Raw genomic sequence first — 10,657 nt, forward strand, 5'->3', positions numbered from 1 at the left:
CACAGTATATGTGGTTTTCTCTCAACACAGCTTCACAGTATGTGGTTTTTCTCTCAACACAGCTTCACAGTATGTGTGGTTTTATAACCTGCCGTCTTTTTGCAACAGATTTAACAATTTGTCTCCAGATTTAGTTCTGGGTTCCCGAGATTATATAATCTTACAGTCGTGATAGTCAGGACGTTAAAATAATCCAGTAGGCCTTTTTAGCTCACACCTCATTGTTTTGGTGTGTGTGTGTGTGTGTGTGTGTGTGTGTGTGTGTGTGTGTGTGTGTGTGTGTGTGTGTGTGTGTGTGTGTGTGTGTGTGTGTGTGTGTGTGTGTGTGTGTGTGTGTGTGTGTGTGTGTGTGTGTGTGTGTGTGTGTGTGTGTGTGTGTGTGTGTGTGTGAAGATAATGATTAAAAAGGAGATATACAAGTAATGACAAACTACTGACTTGGAACTATCCTGGGTCAAAGTTCAGTTAGGACACAAGAGAGGGGACAGAATTGCTACACGTTTCAGCTGATCCTCTGTTGTTGTTGTTGTGGTTTGCAGCGGATGAGTTGAAGACAGAGCGAGAGAGAGGGACAGAAGACGAGCGCAGCGGAGAGAGGGACAGAAAGACAGAGACAGAGAGAGACAGAGAGATGAGGGGAGTGAGAAGAAAAGCGAGAGAGAGAGAGAGAGAGAGAGAGAGAGAGAGAGGAGAGAGAGAAGGAAATCTGTATTCATGTAAGGAGTTTTGACAAGAAGACAACAGCCGTGTATGATAATGGATGCAGGTCAGCGTTTGACACGAACTCCTGACGAAACCAGAAGCACCAGCAACACAGATATCTCAGAGTGTGAACCAACATCCACCCTGCTTTCTAAACCTGCTGTTGGCGATACAGGTAAGCCCCTTGGTGAATAAGCTAAGTGACAAAGCCATTGTTGTAGTTAAGTTGAATATATGTAAGTTTATATATATATATACTGTAGGATGCTGGATAAAAACGTCTGCATTATGTCACATATTATAGTATATATTAGATGTGTACTTCCTCTTGAAACAGTTCAACATAAAGCGCTATGGAGAAACATGCAGTGACCACAGACCACATGCAGGTTGTTGTTTAAATCTCAGTTGGTACCTACCTACCACTGGCTAGCTGTTTGGTGCCTACCTACCACTAGCTAGCTGTTGGTGCCTGCCTACCACTGGCTGGCTGTTGGTACCTCCCTACCTACCACTGGCTAGCTGTTGGTACCTACCTACCACTGGCTAGCTGTTGGTACCTACCTACCACTGGCTAGCTGTTGGTACCTACCTATCTACCACTGGCTAGCTGTTGGTACCTCCCTACCTACCACTGGCTGGCTGTTGGTACCTATCTACCACTGGCTAGCTGTTGGTACCTCCTACCTACCACTGGCTGGCTGTTGGTACCTCCTACCTACCACTGGCTAGCTGTTGGTACCTACCTACCTACCACTGGCTAGCTGTTGGTACCTATCTACCACTGGCTAGCTGTTGGTACCTACCTACCACTGGCTAGCTGTTGGTACCTACCTACCACTGGCTAGCTGTTGGTACCTCCCTACCTACCACTGGCTAGCTGTTGGTACCTACCTACCTACCACTGGCTAGCTGTTGGTACCTATCTACCTACCACTGGCTAGCTGTTGGTACCTACCTACCACTGGCTAGCTGTTGGTACCTCCTACCTACCACTGGCTAGCTGTTGGTACCTACCTACCTACCACTGGCTAGCTGTTGGTACCTATCTACCTACCACTGGCTAGCTGTTGGTACCTACCTACCACTGGCTGGCTGTTGGTACCTTACCTACCACTGGCTAGCTGTTGGTACCTACCTACCACTGGCTGTAGCTGTTGGTACCTACCTACCTACCACTGGCTAGCTGTTGGTACCTACCTACCTACCACTGGCTAGCTGTTGGTACCTACCTACCACTGGCTAGCCTACCTACCACTGGCTGTTGGTACCTACCTACCACTGGCTAGCTGTTGGTACCTACCTACCTACCACTGGCTAGCTGTTGGTACTTACCTACCACTGGCTAGCTGTTGGTACCTACCTACCACTGGCTAGCTGTTGGTACCTACCTACCTACCACTAGCTTGCTGTTGGTACCTCCCTACCTACCACTGGCTAGCTGTTGGTACCTACCTACCACTAGCTAGCTGTTGGTACCTACCTACCACTGGCTAGCTGTTGGTACCTCCCTACCTACCACTGGCTAGCTGTTGGTATCTACCTACCTACCACTGGCTAGCTGTTGGTACCTACCTACCACTGGCTAGCTGTTGGAACCGACCTACCACTGGCTAGCTGTTGGAACCGACCTACCACTGGCTAGCTGTTGGTACCTCCCTACCTACCACTGGCTAGCTGTTGGTATCTACCTACCTACCACTGGCTAGCTGTTGGTACCTACCTACCACTGGCTAGCTGTTGGAACCGACCTACCACTGGCTAGCTGTTGGAACCGACCTACCACTGGCTAGCTGTTGGTACCTCCCTACCTACCACTGGCTAGCTGTTGGTACCTAAATACCACTGGCTAGCTGTTGGTACCTCCCTACCTACCACTAGCTAGCTGTTGGTACCTACCTACCACTGGCTAGCTGTTGGTACCTACCTACCACTGGCTAGCTGTTGGTACCTACCTACCACTGGCTAGCTGTTGGTACCTACCTACCACTGGCTAGCTGTTGGTACCTACCGACCACTGGCTAGCTGTTGGTACCTACCTACCACTGGCTAGCTGTTGGTACCTACCTACCACTGGCTAGCTGTTGGAACCGACCTACCACTGGATAGCTGTTGGTACCTACCTACCACTGGCTAGCTGTTGGTACCTACCTACCTACCTACCACTGGCTAGCTGTTGGTACCTACCTACCTACCACTGGCTGGCTGTTGGTACCCTACCACTGGCTGGCTGTTGGTACCTACCACTACCACTGGCTGGCTGTTGGTACCTACCTACCTACCACTGGCTAGCTGTTGGTACCTACCTACCACTGGCTAGCTGTTGGTACTCACCTACCACTGGCTAGCTGTTGGTACCTACCTACCTACCACTGGCTAGCTGTTGGTACCTACCTACCACTCGCTAGCTGTTGGTACCTCCCTACCTACCACTGGCTAGCTGTTGGTACCTACCTACCACTGGCTAGCTGTTGGTACCTCCCTACCTACCACTGGCTAGCTGTTGGTACCTACCTACCACTGGCTAGCTGTTGGTACCTACCTACCACTCGCTAGCTGTTGGTACCTCCCTACCTACCACTGGCTAGCTGTTGGTATCTACCTACCACTGGCTAGCTGTTGGTACCTACCTACCACTGGCTAGCTGTTGGTACCTACCGACCACTGGCTAGCTGTTGGTACCTACCTGCCACTGGCTAGCTGTTGGAACCGACCTACCACTGGATAGCTGTTGGTACCTACCTACCACTGGCTAGCTGTTGGTACCTACCTACCTACCTACCACTGGCTAGCTGTTGGTACCTACCTACCTACCACTGGCTAGCTGTTGGTACTTACCTACCACTGGCTAGCTGTTGGTACCTACCTACCTACCACTGGCAAGCTGTTGGTACCTACCTACCTACCACTGGCTAGCTGTTGGTACCTACCTACCACTGGCTAGCTGTTGGTACTTACCTACCACTGGCTAGCTGTTGGTACCTACCTACCTACCACTGGCTAGCTGTTGGTACCTACCTACCACTCGCTAGCTGTTGGTACCTCCCTACCTACCACTGGCTAGCTGTTGGTACCTACCTACCACTGGCTAGCTGTTGGTACCTCCCTACCTACCACTGGCTAGCTGTTGGTACCTACCTACCACTGGCTAGCTGTTGGTACCTACCTACCACTCGCTAGCTGTTGGTACCTCCCTACCTACCACTGGCTAGCTGTTGGTACCTACCTACCACTGGCTAGCTGTTGGTACCTACCTACCTACCACTGGCTAGCTGTTGGTACCTACCTACCACTGGCTAGCTGTTGGTACCTCCCTACCTACCACTGGCTAGCTGTTGGTACCTACCTACCACTGGCTAGCTGTTGGTACCTCCCTACCACTGGCTAGCTGTTGGTACCTACCTACCTACCACTGGCTAGCTGTTGGTACCTCCCTACCTACCACTAGCTTGCTGTTGGTACCTCCCTACCACTGGCTAGCTGTTGGTACCTCCCTACCACTGGCTAGCTCTTTGTACCTGTTTCATACTGCAGTTCTTGTGAATCTCTCTCTCTCTCTCTACAGCAGGTGTTTGTGCAGTGCTCTCTGCTGGTTCTGGTCCTCGGTGTGTTGCAGCAACATCTACTGTTACAGGATGGAGAGAGAGAGAGGTTACTGTCCTCCATGTTGTTCTACTCCGCTCTCTCCACTCTGATACAGAGCTGTCTGGGGACATGGTGAGGAATCCTCACAATCAATCAATTAGTTTGTTCTTTTTTTAAACTTTTTTTTTTAAACATTATTTCTCAACTCTCTCACTCACACCTGTCTATGATGATCAAACCAAGCATTTAAACACATTGACTGACGTGAATACAATCAGAACTCTCTCATCCTCAGCCTCCCTCTGGTCCAGGCTCCATCTCTGGAAACCCTGATTCCTGCTGTAGTCCTCACTGCCCAGATTGGTGAGTTAGCTACGTCAATCTGACAACCTACCGTTTACCTCAGGCCAAGTTCACACTCAGGTTGTACAACTGATGAAAAAACTCATTTGACACAACGTTGTTTTGGCTGGCAAACTCATCAAAAAAAAAATGTCACAACCATTGTGTCTCTCAGTTGTACAACATGAGTGTGAACTTGGCCTTTGTATCTCGTTGTGGTTAATGGTACGACCGTTATTTATTTCCTGCAGTTACTGAACCGGCCTGCAGAGGGCACTGTGAGGAGAGTGAGGAGGATATCCTGCCCAGAGCCAACCCAGTCAGAGAGGTACTGTACTCAGGCTGTAGTGTTGCTGTCCGTGGTGCTGAAACCACAGACCAGACCACCTCCTCTTCTCACATTCAGGAGTTAGATAAAACATTTAGATTAAAACATTGTTTCATGATCTTTATCAAGAGACTTTACAACTACAATAATAATCTTTGTTACGGCAACATTCAGGAGTTATGTTTAGATTAAAATCGTGTTTTTTATCAAGAGACTATACCACTACAATAGTAAATCAAATCAAATCAAATTCTATTTGTCACATGTACCGAATACAACAGGTGTACTAGACCTTACAGTGAAATGCTGAATACAACAGGTGTAGTAGACCTCACAGTGAAATGCTGAATACAACAGGTGTAGTAGACCTTACAGTGAAATGATGAATACAACAGGTGTAGTAGACCTCACAGTGAAATGCTGAATACAACAGGTGTAGTAGACCTTACAGTGAAATGCTGAATACAACAGGTGTAGTAGACCTCACAGTGAAATGCTGAATACAACAGGTGTAGTAGACCTCACAGTGAAATGCTGAATACAACAGGTGTAGTAGACCTCACAGTGAAATGCTGAATACAACAGGTGTAGTAGACCTTACAGTGAAATGCTGAATACAACAGGTGTAGTAGACCTTTTGGTGAAATGATGACTACAACAGGTGTAGTAGACCTCACAGTGAAATGCTGAATACAACAGGTGTAGTAGACCTTACAGTGAAATGCTGAATACAACAGGTGTAGTAGACCTTACAGTGAAATGCTGAATACAACAGGTGTAGTAGACCTCACAGTGAAATGCTGAATACAACAGGTGTAGTAGACCTCACAGTGAAATGCTGAATACAACAGGTGTAGTAGACCTCACAGTGAAATGCTGAATACAACAGGTGTAGTAGACCTCACAGTGAAATGCTGGAATACAACAGGTGTAGTAGACCTTACAGTGAAATGCTGAATACAACAGGTGTAGTAGACCTTACAGTGAAATGCTGAATACAACAGGTGTAGTAGACCTCACAGTGAAATGCTGAATACAACAGGTGTAGTAGACCTCACAGTGAAATGCTGAATACAACAGGTGTAGTAGACCTTACAGTGAAATGCTGAATACAACAGGTGTAGTAGACCTCACAGTGAAATGCTGAATACAACAGGTGTAGTAGACCTCACAGTGAAATGCTGAATACAACAGGTGTAGTAGACCTTACAGTGAAATGCTGGAATACAACAGGTGTAGTAGACCTCACAGTGAAATGCTGGAATACAACAGGTGTAGTAGACCTTACAGTGAAATGCTGAATACAACAGGTGTAGTAGACCTTACAATGAAAAGCTGAATACAACAGGTGTAGTAGACCTCACAGTGAAATGCTGAATACAACAGGTGTAGTAGACCTCACAGTGAAATGCTGAATACAACAGGTGTAGTAGACCTCACAGTGAAATGCTGAATACAACAGGTGTAGTAGACCTTACAGTGAAATGCTGAATACAACAGGTGTAGTAGACCTTACAGTGAAATGCTGAATACAACAGGTGTAGTAGACCTCACAGTGAAATGCTGAATACAACAGGTGTAGTAGACCTCACAGTGAAATGCTGAATACAACAGGTGTAGTAGACCTTACAGTGAAATGCTGAATACAACAGGTGTAGTAGACCTTACAGTGAAATGCTGAATACAACAGGTGTAGTAGACCTCACAGTGAAATGCTGAATAAAACAGGTGTAGTAGACCTCACAGTGAAATGCTGAATACAACAGGTGTAGTAGACCTCACAGTGAAATGCTGAATACAACAGGTGTAGTAGACCTTACAGTGAAATGCTGAATACAACAGGTGTAGTAGACCTTACAGTGAAATGCTGAATACAACAGGTGTAGTAGACCTCACAGTGAAATGCTGAATACAACAGGTGTAGTAGACCTCACAGTGAAATGCTGAATACAACAGGTGTAGTAGACCTTACAGTGAAATGCTGAATACAACAGGTGTAGTAGACCTCACAGTGAAATGCTGAATACAACAGGTGTAGTAGACCTCACAGTGAAATGCTGAATACAACAGGTGTAGTAGACCTTACAGTGAAATGCTGAATACAACAGGTGTAGTAGACCTCACAGTGAAATGCTGAATACAACAGGTGTAGTAGACCTTACAGTGAAATGCTGAATACAACAGGTGTAGTAGACCTTACAATGAAATGCTGAATACAACAGGTGTAGTAGACCTCACAGTGAAATGCTGAATACAACAGGTGTAGTAGACCTCACAGTGAAATGCTGAATACAACAGGTGTAGTAGACCTCACAGTGAAATGCTGAATACAACAGGTGTAGTAGACCTTACAGTGAAATGCTGAATACAACAGGTGTAGTAGACCTTACAGTGAAATGCTGAATACAACAGGTGTAGTAGACCTCACAGTGAAATGCTGAATACAACAGGTGTAGTAGACCTCACAGTGAAATGCTGAATACAACAGGTGTAGTAGACCTTACAGTGAAATGCTGAATACAACAGGTGTAGTAGACCTTACAGTGAAATGCTGAATACAACAGGTGTAGTAGACCTCACAGTGAAATGCTGAATAAAACAGGTGTAGTAGACCTCACAGTGAAATGCTGAATACAACAGGTGTAGTAGACCTCACAGTGAAATGCTGAATACAACAGGTGTAGTAGACCTCACAGTGAAATGCTGAATACAACAGGTGTAGTAGACCTCACAGTGAAATGCTGAATACAACAGGTGTAGTAGACCTTACAGTGAAATGCTGAATACAACAGGTGTAGTAGACCTTACAGTGAAATGCTGAATACACCAGGTGTAGTAGACCTCACAGTGAAATGCTGAATACAACAGGTGTAGTAGACCTTACAGTGAAATGCTGAATACAACAGGTGTAGTAGACCTCACAGTGAAATGCTGAATACAACAGGTGTAGTAGACCTCACAGTGAAATGCTGAATACAACAGGTGTAGTAGACCTTACAGTGAAATGCTGAATACAACAGGTGTAGTAGACCTCACAGTGAAATGCTGAATACAACAGGTGTAGTAGACCTCACAGTGAAATGCTGAATACAACAGGTGTAGTAGACCTCACAGTGAAATGCTGAATACAACAGGTGTAGTAGACCTTACAGTGAAATGCTGAATACAACAGGTGTAGTAGACCTTACAGTGAAATGCTGAATACACCAGGTGTAGTAGACCTCACAGTGAAATGCTGAATACAACAGGTGTAGTAGACCTTACAGTGAAATGCTGAATACAACAGGTGTAGTAGACCTCACAGTGAAATGCTGAATACAACAGGTGTAGTAGACCTCACAGTGAAATGCTGAATACAACAGGTGTAGTAGACCTTACAGTGAAATGATGACTACAACAGGTGTAGTAGACCTCACAGTGAAATGCTGAATACAACAGGTGTAGTAGACCTTACAGTGAAATGCTGAATACAACAGGTGTAGTAGACCTTACAGTGAAATGATGACTACAACAGGTGTAGTAGACCTCACAGTGAAATGCTGAATACAACAGGTGTAGTAGACCTCACAGTGAAATGCTGAATACATCAGGTGTAGTAGACCTCACAGTGAAATGCTGAATACAACAGGTGTAGTAGACCTCACAGTGAAATGCTGAATACAACAGGTGTAGTAGACCTCACAGTGAAATGCTGAATACAACAGGTGTAGTAGACCTTACAGTGAAATGCTGAATACAACAGGTGTAGTAGACCTCACAGTGAAATGCTGAATACAACAGGTGTAGTAGACCTTACAGTGAAATGCTGAATACAACAGGTGTAGTAGACCTTACAGTGAAATGCTGAATACACCAGGTGTAGTAGACCTCACAGTGAAATGCTGAATACAACAGGTGTAGTAGACCTTACAGTGAAATGCTGAATACAACAGGTGTAGTAGACCTCACAGTGAAATGCTGAATACAACAGGTGTAGTAGACCTTACAGTGAAATGCTGAATACAACAGGTGTAGTAGACCTTACAGTGAAATGATGACTACAACAGGTGTAGTAGACCTCACAGTGAAATGCTGAATACAACAGGTGTAATACAACAATGCTTTAAGATTTTAAGAAAAAAAAGTGTAAAAAATAGAAAATAAAATAATTAATAATTTAAATTTAATAATTAAACAGCAGTAAAATAACAATGTGGAGGCTATATACAGGGGGTATCGGTACAGAGTCAATGTGGAGGCTATATACAGGGTATTACGGTACAGAGTCAATGTGGAGGCTATATACAGGGGGGGTACCGGTACAGAGTCAATGTGGAGGCTATATACAGGGGGCACTGCACAGAGTCAATGTGGAGGCTATATACAGGGTGTTACGGTACAGAGTCAATGTGGAGGCTATATACAGGGGGGTATCGGTACAGAGTCAATGTGGAGGCTATATACAGGGGTGTTACGGCACAGAGTCACTGAGGCTATATACAGGTTATTACGGTACAGAGTCAATGTGGAGGCTATATACAGGGGGTATCGGTACAGAGTCAATGTGGAGCTATATACAGGGGGTATCGGTACAGAGTCAATGTGGAGGCTATATACAGGGGTATCGGTACAGAGTCAATGTGGAGACTATATACAGGGGGTATCGGTACAGAGTCAATGTGGAGGCTATATACAGGGGGTATCGGTACAGAGTCGATGTGGAGGCTATATACAGGGGGTATCGGTACAGAGTCAATGTGGAGACTATATACAGGGGGTATCGGTACAGAGTCGATGTGGAGACTATATACAGGGGGTATCGGTACAGAGTCAATGTGGAGGCTATATACAGGGGGTACCGGTACAGAGTCAATGTGGAGGCTATATACAGGGGGTACCGGTACAGAGTCAATGTGGAGGCTATATACAGGGTGTTACGGTATAGAGTCAATGTGGAGGCTATATACAGGGGGTACCGGTACAGAGTCAATGTGGAGGCTATATACAGGGGGTACCGGTACAGAGTCAATGTGGAGGCTACATACAGGGTATTACGGTACAGAGTCAATGTGGAGACTATATACAGGGTATTACGGTACAGAGTCGATGTGGAGACTATACACAGGGTATTACTGTACAAAGTCGATGTGGAGACTATATACAGGGGGTACCGGTACAGAGTCAATGTGGAGGCTATATACAGGGGGTACCAGTACAGAGTCAATGTGGAGACTATATACAGGGGGTACCGGTACAGAGTCAATGTGGAGACTATATACAGGTTTGGTACTGGTACAGAGTCAATGTGGAGACTATATACAGGTTTGGTACTGGTACAGAGTCAATGTGGAGACTATATACAGGTTTGGTACTGGTACAGAGTCAATGTGGAGACTATATACAGGTTTGGTATTGGTACAGAGTCAATGTGGAGGCTATATACAGGTTTGGTACTGGTACAGAGTCAATGTGGAGACTATATACAGGGGGTACCGGTACAGAGTCAATGTGGAGACTATATACAGGTTTGGTACTGGTACAGAGTCAATGTGGAGACTACATTTACATTTACATTTAAGTCTATACAGGGGGTACCGGTACAGAGTCAATGTGGAGACTATATACAGGGTATTACGGTACAGAGTCAATGTGGAGGCTATATACAGGGGGTACCGGTACAGAGTCGATGTGGAGACTATATACAGGGGGTACTGGTACAGA

General features: G+C 45.6%; 1 long non-coding RNA gene across 1 annotated transcript; it reads left to right on the forward strand.

The window, feature by feature from the left end:
• Window positions 1-597: 597 nt before the first annotated feature.
• Window positions 598-4,960, forward strand: LOC124029927. The gene is made up of 4 exons (XR_006837870.1): window positions 598-877; window positions 4,268-4,419; window positions 4,583-4,650; window positions 4,881-4,960. It is a non-coding gene; the product is annotated as an uncharacterized LOC124029927 (long non-coding RNA).
• Window positions 4,961-10,657: the final 5,697 nt, after the last annotated feature.

Source organism: Oncorhynchus gorbuscha, unplaced genomic scaffold, assembly GCF_021184085.1.
Source record: "Oncorhynchus gorbuscha isolate QuinsamMale2020 ecotype Even-year unplaced genomic scaffold, OgorEven_v1.0 Un_scaffold_8220, whole genome shotgun sequence".
Lineage (NCBI taxonomy): Eukaryota > Metazoa > Chordata > Actinopteri > Salmoniformes > Salmonidae > Oncorhynchus > Oncorhynchus gorbuscha.